Consider the following 14,756-nt stretch of genomic DNA (forward strand, 5'->3'; position numbering starts at 1 on the left):
TTATATTTAAATTTTTTCTGACTACAGTAAGATCATTTCAGAAGATGCTTTCAGGAATTTTGCAACTTCATGGTTTTAAGTATCATGGAATTTGTAATCTTTCCTCATTAGCAGTATCCTGATATAGCTAAGTAAGCTTGGTCATCAATTCTTTTAAGATGTTAATAATGATATCATTTCCATCCTCCAGAAATTCCTAGACTTGCTTCATAGGCAGAATTTCTTTGACTTGGGGGTATGGACTGTTCAATCAGGTAGTTCAGAATACTATATTTTTCTCATGGACTACTGTAATCAAAAGCTTTCCCCTTGCAGAAGATCTTTAGTTGGGTATCCAGTAACACTGACATCACTTATTTAATCAGACTTGTTTCTTCAATGCAGTCTACATTAGATAAGGAAATGGGTAGAAAGTGATTACTGAGTTCTGCAGATTTCTTATATTACAGAGCAAATTTCTTAAAGTGTCCAAACCAGGGAGGATAGAACTCCACCAAAATGATGTCTATATCATTCACTATTTTATTAAAGTAATCGTTAGTGAGCATTAGGGCTACTTCAAGTGAAGGGGTCTGGTTGGGTTGGGAAACCTCTGACATTAGCAACAATGTTATCTTCTGTTCTTAGGCTAGTATAAGCAATTGTCTGCCCTTTCTTCAGTATTTTGATGATGAGATAGGCATTTATTTCATACTAGCTGGCTAATGAAAATGCTGCTGTTGTATCAATTTGGCGACAGGGATAAGAGGATGATTTCTTGAAGCACCTTAGTTATTTTTTAACATGTTGCAGCAAACTGCTTACAATGGCCACACCATATAGGAAAGAATTCCAAAAACAGTATCCTTGTCAGCCACAAAGATGTCAAAGTTGTCGCCAATCAGAACCAGGACCCTACTATCTTCCTTTACTCTGGAATCATCTTCATCATAATTTTCCTATACCCCCTCTTTTTTTTTTTATCAATGCCATCATTATTAGTAAGAGAGTACTCATCCACTTTGTGGACCCTCTACTGCATCAGCAGTTGGGCCAGTTCCAGGTACTCACTGAGGTAACTGTTGCCAATCAGTCCAAGTATGGTCACTTCATTTGGCTGCTCCTCCTCTAGTTCTTTCTTCCTGGCTCTGCAAGTTCTAGCTTTGGCAAGTATTCAAGCACGCTCCAATGGCTTCCCTTCCTTCAACTGTAAATTTTTAAAAAATGGCTGCCAATAACTAATCAATAGATTGTAGATATGGCAGAATTAGTGACCACAAAGAAGCAATAAAATTATTTCTTCAAAAGAAAGTAGTTTGAACAGAAGCTGGTTAATAAGTGGCCAATTTTTTTTAAACAACAAAAGGAAACAGAAGTGAAGTCACCTTAAGAATATAAAAGGAAAAAATACTAGAAATGAGTTAAGCAGCTTTTTAAGAAAAATGGGGGGGTTTATGCAGGCCATTGGCATCATTCATAACTAAATATGCTCTCCTTTTGGCTTCAGGGCATGAAAGAGAGTCAGGAAAACTGGTTGCAGAGGAGCCAAAGGAAACAGTATGGTTGTTTTTAATTAGCCCTAATGCAGTGAACAGGTTTAAAAGATTGACTGAAACTATGATCAATCAACCAACAAGAATTTATTAAAAGTACATTATGTACTAGGCACTATCTAAGTCCTAGGGATACAAATACAAGGAAGGGAATCTTCTGGCAAATAAGAAAAGTAAACAATAAGGCCTTTTGATGGCATTATGCCTTGAAACTTAGATCACTAGAGTCAAGATACCCCACCCAGAGAACTTTTAACTCAAAAGGTTCTGGTGAAATTTAAAATGTTCTTCATAATCCTGGGGAAAAATCATAGTTGGATTTTGGAGAAACTGATAATATTAAGAGGGAGATATCAAATAATATTAGGAATCATTATATCTAATTGCTTATTTTCTAACTTTGTTTTTAGGATCATATTCTTCACTTGGATATTGTCTTAATAAATACTTGCTTTTCTTTTTTTAAAAGTGTAATAACAGAAAAGCTTTCTAAGCTCTATGTTAATGGCTTAAATGGAAATTTTGACTACTTGAATCATAAGGTCCCCAAAATCCAACATTCCCAAATGGGGACAAATTACTGTGCTAGAAATTAATTTTCTTGAACATTAGCCTTGTACATTTCAACTTATAAAGTGTCAATAAATGTTACAACCTCAATATAAATGTTCAATTTAGCAAGTAGGATGATTTATCACAGATTCTTAAAATTAATACTAAAGCTGTGAAAATACCATATGTAAAGTCTTTAGATGTGACACTGACCATAGCAAAGAATTATGATTCATATATTCATATCAAGCAAAATTTCTAATAAGGTTTCAGAGTAAGACATACCATACACAGTTTCTAGAAATCAGAATGTCTGTGATTAATGGATATATAACACAAGAAAGTTTCTAAAGGAGTGCCATAGTGAGACAACATCCATGGTACAATAGTTCATTTTCAACAGTGGCTTGAATGAGGACAAAGCAAATTTGTAGAAGACAGGAACCTAGAACTAGCTAAATGTACACATGCATGTGCAGCGGCCATACCTTGGTAAAGCCATCTCAGCAGGTTGAAGTTAACCAACCTCAGATTGATTTATAAGGGGTCACAGACCCATCAGTAAGTAGAGGGGATTTAAGCATATGAAGACTTCTCCAGGTAGAATAGGCTGGGGAAATGAGAACATTTTGTTTCTGGCAGAAGCAGGTGCTATGGAGTTCTTAAAGCTTGGTTGGTTGAAAATGCTAAAGTCATCTACTGGGCCATCGCCAGTTGTCCTGACTTTTTGATTCTGCTGGAAGAATGAGGCTAACGACTATGTGCAACTTTGCCTCACTTAAATCCAATTCATGTATAAGTCAAAAACATCATGATCCCTGTGATGTCACTGGTCCTCTTAGAAAATGAAGGACAGACAACAGAGGATACTGAGTCAGTGGATACAGGGGCCCTACTATATAATTAGAACTATTCCAGTGTGGAATGAAAGGTGTATGTATACTCTGAAATTCTGAGATTTGATGATCATCAAAACTTCGTGAAAACTAAAGGTTAATCCTTTGAATAATATTTTGCTCTTTACCTATAAAACAAAGGCCTATGAAATAAAAAAAAAAAATTATTCAAGCCTAGAGACAGGAGGTCTTAGGTTCAAACCTGGTTTCAGGCAAGCCACTTAACCCCCACTGCTTAGCCCTTAACACTCTTCTGCCTTGGAACCAATACATGGTATTGATTCTAAGATGGAAGGAAAGGGTTTAAAAAAAAAAGGAATTATTTTAAAAGTTCTATTTTTGGCCAAATGAGATAAATGTTTAATTTCTTTGAAAAGAATAAAGCATTTTAAAAATGTTTTTTATTGTCAGCTAGACATTTAGCCTCTTTGAATAGCATTTTCCTGTAAAATTCAGTTTTAAAAGTTGCAAAAAGAGGGGATTGGACTAGGAGCTTTTAAGGTCCCTTCCAGGTGTAGATCTATAATTTAAATTTTAGTTTTTACACAGTCTCTTTATGCTAATAGAATATTTTTATGGGCTTTGGAAATTCATGCTGGGTTTTGTCTTTTTTTGGCTTACATGTTATCACCATTTATCTTATTCTAACTCCTAATATTGATAGTCCTGTTCAATTCATTTTTATCATTCAAAAGAACTACTAAAACTTTTGGGTTCAAGTAGTGACAGAATCTTTGGAGGAAAAATTCATGAAGCAAGACAAACTGACTCTTAGTTAAGTAGAACTTTTGACTAACTAGAATCCAGTAAAATTTTGAAGTAAGCAAAATTCATCTTTGGCATGTCCCATGTCATTTTTGGTATTCTCCTTTTCCAAAGCATCTTGAGATTTCATTTTATCATGGCTTCTCAGATCATGAAGAAACATATTAAATATTAAACACTATACCTCTATATGTACTTTTGAGTTTCTACCCTCCTATCTTCAGCAGATTTATCTCCTCAATCATTTCCCCCTCAAATCTTCAACCAAAAGGCAATTTACTATATATTCCAGGAACTGTGCAAAGTGTTGGGTTCAAATACAAAGAAGAAAACAATCCTTACTTCCAACGAACTACTTACATTCTAATGGAGAAACAAGGACATGTAAATATAAAATTAATTCAGAGATCTATAAAGGACTTAAATAGAGAGTTTCAGAGATCAATTAGCAATTGCAGAGATCAGGAAAAGTTTATGCAAAGGATGGTTCCTAAATTACATTTTAAATGGAGAGATTCTATGAGGCAGAGGTAAGGAGACAGTGCATTCTAGGAATTGTGCATGGCTAGTACAAAGGCACAAATATGTGAAATGGAGGATCTTGTGTGAAGAACACAAAGAAGGATAGCTTGGCTATAAAACAAAAATTCAGGAGGAGTTAAATTAATTTCACATGACCTATTGCTCTACTCTACTTCAACTATCCAAAGATGGCCCTATCCTTGATATTAGTATCACCCACAGGAGTTCTATTCTAATCATCATGAACTCTAAATTCCTTTATTTGATCATAATCTCGTGTCATCCTACCTCTCCTGCCTTAAAAATCTTTTTTATCCTAGTTCTTCTTACAATGACCTCCAGCTCCTCCACTCCTCTCTTCTTATTCAGGCTATCACTTGAGCTCTGCCCACATTCTCCTCCCTTTCCTATCTCAAACCTTTGTTGAACCAGTTCAAGTCTACAAAATCCTATATTCTCCAGTTGTTTGCTCCTTATTCTATCAATAATCATGCCCTGACATATCCTAGTCCTAGATTATTGTCATCATCTGCTCCTATTTATGTGTTGCTGAAAAAAGTTGGAGAAAATCACAAAACCATGTTGACTGGTGTACTACAAATTTGTTACCTAATCTCAAACTAGTTTTTCATTGTGGCAAGGCAAACCTTTGATTCAAAATTCACCCATTCAAACCTCTCATGCATCCTTCCCCCCAGCATCTCAGCTAAGAATCTTGCTTCATGTTTCCCTCCTTCCCCTCCTCTTACATCATTCAGAAGTCTTCCCTTATTGTCTCCTCTTTTATATGATTCACAAGAAGAGGTACTCCTTCTCTTTTCCAAAACAAACCCCTCTACATGGACAAGTGATGCTTTCCCAACCCATGTTCTCCAACAGACTATCTTTTCTATCATTCCCATTTTACATTTTCCACTGGCAGTTCTGCTTGGTTTCTGGATTCCCAATCCCTACATCCAGGGTAGGAATATTTCAGGATTTCACTTGAAATTTAATCATCATGTTGACTGACTCAGTTTCTTCTACTCAGCACCCTTAATCATCTCTCTCAGTCATCTTCTGGCTGGAATATGGAGCATTAAACTCCTCTTCCTTTATAGAGGGCTCTGAACTTTCCAGGTTAACTATCCACTTTCCCTCAGGAGATCTGCTCAGATTTCAACTCCACAGAACATCATACACTCTACTGGCACTCTCTTTCCAGCTCCTACTTTTCAGATTCCTTTTTTTGTGTTGCCTTCCCTCATTAAATTGTAAATTCTTTCAGGGAAGGGACTTATCTTTTCCTTATTTGTATTCCTGATGCATGGAGGTCCTGGATACATGTTTATTGGTTTATTGAATTGAATTCATTAATCTTCATTCTTTTTCCCACAAACACTTATGTCTACCTCATCCTTAAAAAACCTGCATTGATCTATTTCTATTCACTATCCTCTCTTTTTGTGGTTCAACTCCTCAAGATAGCTGTCTAAACTGACTACAACACTTCCTTTCATTCTCTTCTAAATCTTTTGCAGTTTGGCTTCTGACTTCATCAATGGAAACTGCTCTCTTCAAAGTCACCAAAGGTCTCTTCTTTATTTGTTTGTTACATTTAAATCCTCAGGTATCTTCCTCCCTCCCTTCCTTTTCCTACAATAAAGGCATCACTTAAGAAAAAAATATACATTTATATACTTATAAACTATTTCTTTCCTATTTGTCAGTTCTTTCTCTGGAGGTGGACATTTATGAGTTATTCTTCAAACATTAATTCTATAGCTGCACTGAACACAATGTTTGTGCTTGAGGTGAGACTGGAAGGAAATTTGAGGTTTCAGAAGGCAAGAGGTGTGGTGAGAAAAAGTATTCTGGATATGGAAGACAATTAGTAGTTACAAAGCCATAGACAATTGTTACACAGTAGCCAGTATTACTCTTTAACTCTCAAAATACTCAACTAATCAAATAGATCTGAAGTTGCTTCATTTGGGGAGTTCTCCTCTAATATAGAAACTAATCTGTTCATGTCTGTCCATTCTGTGTGACTCTTGTTAAGAACTTTAGTAGGAGAGGCTCACCTAATGAGCTGAAGGCATTTATTCTTTGGGGGAGGGGGGAAACTGAATCTGATATTATATGTACACCACATCCCTACTCCTGCTAAGAAAGGAATTAGGTTCATTTTCTCATCCATTGGCACCAAGCTTGTTTATTATGATTACACAGTGGTTTTAATTTTTTTTTCTATTTATATTGTATTATATTATATTTCTCTGTATTGCTCTCCTGATTCTAATTAATTCTCTTTGCATCAATTTATAATTTTCCCAAGGTTCAATAAATTCTTCACATTATTAGTTTTGTGTATGTGTATGTGTGTGTTGTGAATTTTAGATTTACACCACCCAGCTTAGTCTTTAGAATTCTAGCAACTAGGAATATATTTACCCCCACTTAAAGATTAAGTGTGGGGGAGGAAGGTCTATGACCTGCATGTGCTAGCAAGTGACAAATTAGACCACAACTGACTGACCACCTGGGCTAGCTAAGGTTAAGCCACCATTCGTACATATGAGACACAGGAAGTGATGTAAAGAACTGCCTTTATATTTCACAGCACTTCCTGTGAGAGGGACTTTTGCAGTCTTTGACGGTGGAACTTGGCTTGGAGCTCAAGTGTGGGACCTCAGACAGCTTCCCTGAGATGACCATGTGGTGAGTGATAAGGCTGACTCCCCTTTCCCTTGACCTTTCTGAAGGCACTAGCCTCCAAGGAGGCCCCTCATCTGGAGAGAAGAAAGCAGAACATTGCTTCAAAATGAAACATTCATTGATTGATAGTAGTTTCTCTTTCAGATTAGCTTAAAGCCTTCCAATTTATGATAATTTTAAAATCCTTCCTTAATATTTATAGAAATGGAAGCAGGGAGGACTTTGTCAACTTCTATAGTGTGTGACAGTGTGACAGACTACCTGCTAGGTGCTTGGATCACAAAGACAAAAGACAAATAGCTCCTTCCCTCAAATATCTCACTTTCTTATTAAGGAAGTGTATATATGTATATATATGTATGTGTATGTATGTATATATGTCTATATATGTATATGCACACACACATATATATACATCTATATCTATATATCAAGTTAACAAGCATTATTAAGCACTTGCTATGTGTTATATGGACTATGAGATGGAAATACAAAGACAGGGAAAAGGCAGTCCTTACCCTCAAATAAGTTCCATTTTAATCAGGAAAACAATACCTGAATAATTATGTACTTACAAAATACATAGTGAGTAAATTGGAGGTTATTTTCAGGGGAGGGGTGGGTGTTGCATATTGGGAAAGGCCTCATGCAGTAGGTAAGATTTGAGCTGACTCTTGAGTAATGCCAGGAAACAAAGTGGAGACAAGAGGGAGAGAATTCCAGGCTTAGAGGATAAAAAGGGTAAAAAGGCATGGAGTATCATGTGCAAGATATAGCAAGAGGGTCAGTGTTTCTGAATCATAGAATCTATTGAGGGGAGGAAGGTAGATTTTATATTTGATCCTAGGATAATTGGGAACCACTTGATTTTAGCAAGTAGAGAAATGACATTGTTGGACCAATGCTTTAGGAAGATCATCTTGGCAAATGGCTGGAGGATCAACTAGATTTCAGAGATACTTGAAATAGGGAGGCCAACTAGAAGGTAATAATAGCCCATGTGTGGTAGCAGTGTCAGAGGAGAAAAAGGCACTTATCACAAACATTTAAACATATATCGCAAAAACAGAAATGATGAGATTTAGCAATCAAGTGAATGGAGAAGGGTAAAAGGAGCAAGCACAAAATGCTGTTTGGCATTCAAAGACTTCGACAATATAGGAATTCAAAATAGTTAATATGACCATCATAACCTAGCCTCCTCTTCCCCAATATGCACTCTTCAATCCAGTGGCACTGACCTCCTGGCTATTCCATGAACAAGACACTTAATCTCTCAACTCTGGGCATTCTCTCTGGCTATTCATGCCTGGAATGCTCTCTCTCCTTTACTCCTACTAACGACCTGACAGGTTTCCTGTTAAGTCCCAACTAAAATTCCAACTTCTAAAGGACACTTTTCCTAATCCCTCTAATTCCTTTAAAAAAAATTATTTCCTAATTCTCCTGTATTTTGTGTATATTTGTTTAAATGTTGTCTCTCCTGCTTAGACTGTGAGCTCTTTAGAGTCAGGGCCTATCTTTTACCTCATTTTGTATCTCCAGCACCTAGCATATTGCCTGGCACATATTTGGCCCTTAATGTTTATTGATTGACTGATGGTGGGGGCAAGTGGTGCCACAGGCAGGTTGAGTAGGATTTACTGAATCAAGGAAATATAAAAAGATATACATAAGCTCTTTGAGGATTGAGACTATTTTGCTTTTGTCTACATATATCTATATCTATATATCTATATCTATATATTGTCTGGCAAAAGTAGGAACTAAAATGCTTGTTGACTAAACTGAGTTCAAATTAACTTTAAAGTAGTTTAAGTCCTACCATTTATTACATGTCAAAACAGATTTATCTTTGTTTAAATAAGCAGGCAAGATGCTAAAGGATAAAAGCCATTAAAAACTGGAGTTATTTTATAGAAACTACTTTTAAAAGTTTGCTTGTATTTAATAAACAATTATGATCATCTATAACATAAATCCAAATACTCTAGTATAGTCTATTATCATCCATCCTTTTTATTGCAGTTTCCACTATACGCTTTGGCAGCAACAAATGTACTAATACTCTTCAGTGTGCTTTGAGGAGTATGAGAAAAATAATAAATAATCAAGAATTATCAAGACCAATAAGTAAAAGTTTATTTTTAAAATGTAGGTTTCATAATCTACTGTTTGTTTTTTGGGGCAGCTAGAGGTCACAGTGGATGGAATGCCAGTCATGGAATAAGAAGGACCCGAGTTCAAACCCATCAGATACTGTGTTGGCCTTGGGAAAATCACTTAAAACTTTTTTAGCCTCAATTTACTTATCTGAAAAATGGTTTGAAGAAGGAAATGCAAACTACTACAGTATCTTTGCTAAGAAAACCCCAAAAGGGGTTAGGACGAATGAGACATGACCAAAAAAAATGTCTGAATGACAACTTTATATTCCAGCTTAGAAAGGTATAGTTTTATATAAAGTTATTTGAAAACAGAGCTTGTTGCCTGGCCAAGTTTTCATATCTCTTTTGCCAAGTTGTTAATTTCTTTTCCAATTCTTTCTTCCATAGTCTGACTTATTTTCCTATTTTTTTCCTCAGGTGTTATTTTGTTATAAAAAATTTTTTTTGGCTCTTAAAAAAATTAGATAACTCATATACCATCTCTTTCAAGAATTCTAATTGAGTTTGTGTCCAAGCTGAGTTTGAGGCATTGCTTATTTTGAGTTATTCTTTACTAGACCTCATTATGGTGGGATTCTTTTTCTGTTTGCTTATCCTTCCTGACGGAAGTGTCTTGAGTTATTCAGGGAGACTATCACCTCTGGTATGAGGGCTTGCCAAACTCTTTTTGGGGCTACTATTCATCCAACCTTTGATATCTACCTATCAACAAAATCTCAACTGTGGCCCCAAGAAAGTGTAGCATACACTGTGGTTGTAGCCCAGTAAACTGTCTGCAGATAGGTTGAATCAGGCTGAGGGTAACCAACAGATTTCAACCCTATTGTTGAATTAGGAGAGTGTCTACCCCAAGCCTGTGAAGACCCCCAACTACAACCCCCCACCCCAGGAGAATGGGTAGATGACTTGCTGTACTTTAAAAAAGCATATCTTTTTTCTTAATATTAGTTCTAAGGCAGAGGAGCAGCACGGGCTATGGAATTAGGGTTAAATGACTTGCCCAGGGTCACACAGCTAAGAAGTTTCTGAGGCTAGATTTGAACCTAGATCCTTCTAACTCCAGACCTGGTACTCTATTCCCTGTGCTACCTAGCCATCCCTACTATAACTCTTTCTGGACTTATCCATTAAGCTTCAGTGTAGATGATTTCTGTTGGAGAAGTCTGTTTAAGCTATTTTAAAATAAAGAAGAAATATAAATCCACCCAACACATAGCTAAGTCCTCTGAAAAACCCAGTCCAAAGAAGTTGTAAATTTTTGTGAGAGAACAGAACATGAGTAATGAAGTTAATGGTAAAAATGACTTAAGATATACAAAGAGATTTAAATATGAGAAAGATTCAGGTACCAAAATATATAACTTGGTGGGGGTAGCAAATATATACTTAATAGTACTTAGGGGACTTATCTGAACCCTTTGCCTTTTTTTCCCCCCCTCTCTTTATGATCTAATTGTTGCAATAGTGGAAAAATGTTACTGTCTGTAGGAGCTTTAATGGTGCAGGCTGACATTCATCCATACTTCATCCTGTGTAATTCTTGTCTGCATCCTCCCATATACTATCTGAAGAAGATTCCAATGTGCTAGGATCCTTACTCTATGGGTCTTAATATTAAGTGAGTAAGGACTTCCGGTCAAGATGGCGGCTTAGAAGGAGCTAAAGTTCAGAGATCCAAAAACCCTTCCTTACCGATCTCAAACTGTATGCTACTAGGGCACCGAAATTCAAAACAAACAACAGAATAGACCCCAGGAACCCTCCTCCTGGACCTGGATCAAAAGGTATGGCCCCCCCAAAAGCCAGAACCCTAGATCGCTCGGATCTAAGGGGTAGGCAGAAGGAAGGTGCCAGGACCCATCCCCCCAACCCAGACCTCTGAGTCCGAGGCAGCAGTGGGAACCTCAGGGTGGGCAAAAGGACCTCAGGGCCAGCTATTCTGAAAGATGCATCCTGAAAACAACCTGACCCAGTAGCGGGGGAACCCAACACAGACAGCAAGGAAATAGAGAAAGACGGGAGGGAGCCTGTAGCCCCCTGGCTGGGTCCTTCCATCTGAGTCTCACGGAAGGTCCCTGTGTCAGGGCATACTCAATCCAACCCAGCTGAAGTTAATCCTATCAGGAAACCTCGGAGCTCCCGGAAGCCACAGCCCCTCCCCCTCAGAGTGCAGGGTCTTCTGGCCATCAAAGGCATTAAAATGCCTCGCGGAGAGTGCCAAGCCAGGCTCAGAGTGTAGAAGTAAGGCAACAGAGAAGCATCGGGAGGGAACTGAGGAGGGCAGTAACACTGAAACACCAGCAATTCCTGGCTTCCCAGGGAAGACAGAACAGCTAAGGAGAACAGACAATTTGCCTGGGGCTAAAGTCTCTGAACACCAGACAGATAAAAGAAGAGCCAGCCCCCCTCACTCAGATACAGATGGCAAACAGCACAGAAGCACAAAAGCCTAAAAACAACAAGAAAAACAAGAAGAAGGGGTCAACTTTGTACTCATTTTATGGAGCAAAAATACAAAATACAGAGGAGATAGAAGAGGAAACACAAGCAAATGCTCCGAAACCTTCCAAAGGAAATAGAAACTATCCACAAACCCTTGAAGAATTTCAATCGAAAATGATCAAAAAAATGGAAGCCTTCTGGCAGGGAAAGTGGGAAATAATGCAAAAGAATTTCACGCAACTACAAAACCGGTTTGACCAAACTGAAAAGGAAAACCAGGCTTTAAAGGTCAGAATTAGGCAACTGGAAGACAATGACCTTGAAAAAGAGCAAGAATCAATAAAGCAAAACCAAAAGATCAAGAAATTAGAAGAGAACATAAAATATCTCACTAACAAGGTGACAGACTTGGAAAATAGAGGAAGAAGAGATAATTTAAGAATAATTGGACTACCAGAAAAGACAGAAAGAAACAGCAAACTCGACACTGTAATACAAGATATAATCAAAGAAAATTGCCCAGAGATTCTAGAACAAGGGGGCAATATAGACATTGAAAGAGCTCACAGAACACCCTCTACACTAAATCCCCAAAAGACAACTCCCAGGAATGTAATTGCCAAATTCCAAAGCTTTCAAGCAAAAGAAAAAATCTTACAAGAAGCCAGAAAAAGACAATTTAGATATAAAGGAATGCCAATCAGGGTCACACAAGACCTTGCAAGTTCTACTCTGAATGATTGTAATGCATGGAACATGATTTTCAGAAAGGCAAGAGAGTTGGGTCTTCAACCAAGAATCAGCTATCTAGCAAAACTGATTATACTTCCAAGGGAAAGTATGGGTATTCAACAAAATAGAAGATTTCCAAGTTTTTGCAAAGAAAAGACCAGAGCTCTGTGGAAAGTTCGATATCGAAAAAACAAAGAGCATGGAATACCTGAAAAGGTAAATATAATGGAAAGGGAAAAGGAGAAAATTGTTATCTTTTCATTGATTCAAACTCTCTTCTATAAGGACTACACTTATATCAATCTATATATATTAATATATGGAAAATGTAATGTGTAAATAGGGGGTAAAGAAAAAACAAATAGAATAATCTTTCTCACACAAAGATTCACACGGGAAGGGGAAGGGAAGAAAACTCCTATAAGAAGGCAAGGAAGAGAGTCTTTACTTAAACCTTACTCTCAGGGAAATCAACTCAGAGGGAAGAACATCCAGATCCATTGGGATCTTGAATTCTATCTTACCCAAAAAGGGTAGGGAGAAGGGAAAACCAAGGGGGGGAGGGGGGAGTGCACACAAAAAGGGAGGGAAGGAGAGGGGGTAGGGGTAGGGAACAAAAAGGGAGGGGCTAGAAAGGGAAGCATATCAAGGAGGGGACAAGGGGGATTGATTTAAAGTAAATCACTGGATTAAAAGGTTAGAGCTAAAGAAGAAAGGTTAGAATTAAGGAAGGATATCAAAAGGCCAAGGAGTCCACAAGTGACAATCATAACTTTGAACGTGAATGGGATGAACTCACCCATAAAACGTAGACGAATCGCAGAATGGGTTAGAATCCAAAACCCTACCATATGTTGTCTTCAAGAAACACATATGAGGCGGGTAGACACCCACAAGGTCAGAATTAAAGGATGGAGTAAGACCTTCTGGGCCTCAACTGATAGAAAGAAGGCAGGAGTTGCAATCATGATATCTGATAAAGCCAAAGCAAAAATAGACCAGAGTAAAAGGGATAGGGAAGGTAATTATATTTTCTTAAAAGGGACTTTAGATAATGAGGAAATATCACTAATCAACATGTATGCACCAAATAATATAGCACCCAATTTTCTAATGGAGAAACTAGGAGAATTGAAGGAAGAAATAGACAGTAAAACAATATTAGTGGGAGATTTGAACCAACCATTATCAAATTTAGATAAATCAAATCAAAAAATAAATAAGAAAGAGGTAAAAGAAGTGAATGAAATCTTAGAAAAATTAGAGTTAATAGACATATGGAGAAAAATAAATAGGGACAAAAAGGAATACACGTTCTTCTCAGCACCACATGGCACATTCACAAAGATTGATCATACACTAGGTCACAGAAACATGGCATACAAATGCAGAAAAGCAGAAATAATAAACGCAGCCTTTTCAGAGCACAAGGCAATAAAAATAATGATCAGAAACAGTACGTGGAAAACGAAATCAAAAATTAATTGGAAATTAAATAATATGATACTCCAAAATCATTTAGTTAGAGAAGAAATCACAGAAACAATTAATAATTTCATCGAGGAAAATGACAACGGCGAGACATCCTTTCAAACCTTTTGGGATGCAGCCAAAGCAGTAATCAGAGGAAAATTCATATCCCTGAGTGCATATATTAAGAAACTAGGGAGAGCAGAGATCAATGAATTGGAAATGCAAATAAAAAAACTCGAAAGTGAACAAATTAAAAAGCCCCAAAAGAAAACCAAACTAGAGATCCTAAAAATTAAGGGAGAAATTAATAAAATAGAAAGTGATAGAACTATTGATTTAATGAATAAGACTAGAAGCTGGTACTTTGAAAAAACGAACAAAATAGGCAAAGTACTGGTCAATCTAATTTAAAAAAGTAAAGAAGAAAAGCAAATTAATAGCATCAAAGATGAAAAGGGGGACATCACCTCCAATGAAGAGGAAATCAAGGCAATCATTAAAAATTACTTTGCCCAAATATATGGCAATAAATACACCAATCTAGGCAATATGGATGAATATATACAAAAATACAAACTGCCTAGACTAAGAGAAAAAGAAATAGAATTCTTAAATAATCCCATATCAGAAAATGAAATCCAACAGGCCATGAAAGAACTCCCTAAGAAAAAATCCCCAGAGCCTGACAGATTCACAAGTGAATTCTATCAAACATTCAGAGAACAGTTAATCACAATACTATACAAACTATTTGACATAATAAGCAAAGAGGGAGTTCTACCAAACTCCTTTTATGACACAAACTTGGTACTGATTCCAAAACCAGGCAGATCAAAAACAGAGAAAGAAAATTATAGACCAACCTCCCTAATGAATATAGATGCAAAAATCTTAAATAGGATACTAGCAAAAAGACTCCAGCAAGTGATCAGAAGGGTCATCCACCATGATCAAGTAGGATTTATACCAGGGATGCA

At 36.9% G+C, this 14,756-nt stretch overlaps 1 protein-coding gene across 13 annotated transcripts in view; it reads right to left on the reverse strand.

The window, feature by feature from the left end:
• ANKRD12 (ankyrin repeat domain 12) overlaps positions 1–14,756 on the reverse strand; it is a 217,647-nt gene that overhangs the window by 98,803 nt on the left and 104,088 nt on the right. The window contains exon 1 of one of the 13 annotated variants that reach the window (XM_056823668.1): positions 1,051–14,016. The exons of the other annotated variants lie outside the window; for them this stretch is intronic. The gene's annotated coding sequence lies outside the window, so the exon portion shown is untranslated. Of the gene's footprint in view, positions 1–1,050; positions 14,017–14,756 lie in introns of those variants that run through there. 13 annotated transcript variants of the gene reach the window in all.

Source organism: Monodelphis domestica, chromosome 3 (assembly GCF_027887165.1).
Source record: "Monodelphis domestica isolate mMonDom1 chromosome 3, mMonDom1.pri, whole genome shotgun sequence".
Classification (NCBI taxonomy): domain Eukaryota; kingdom Metazoa; phylum Chordata; class Mammalia; order Didelphimorphia; family Didelphidae; genus Monodelphis; species Monodelphis domestica.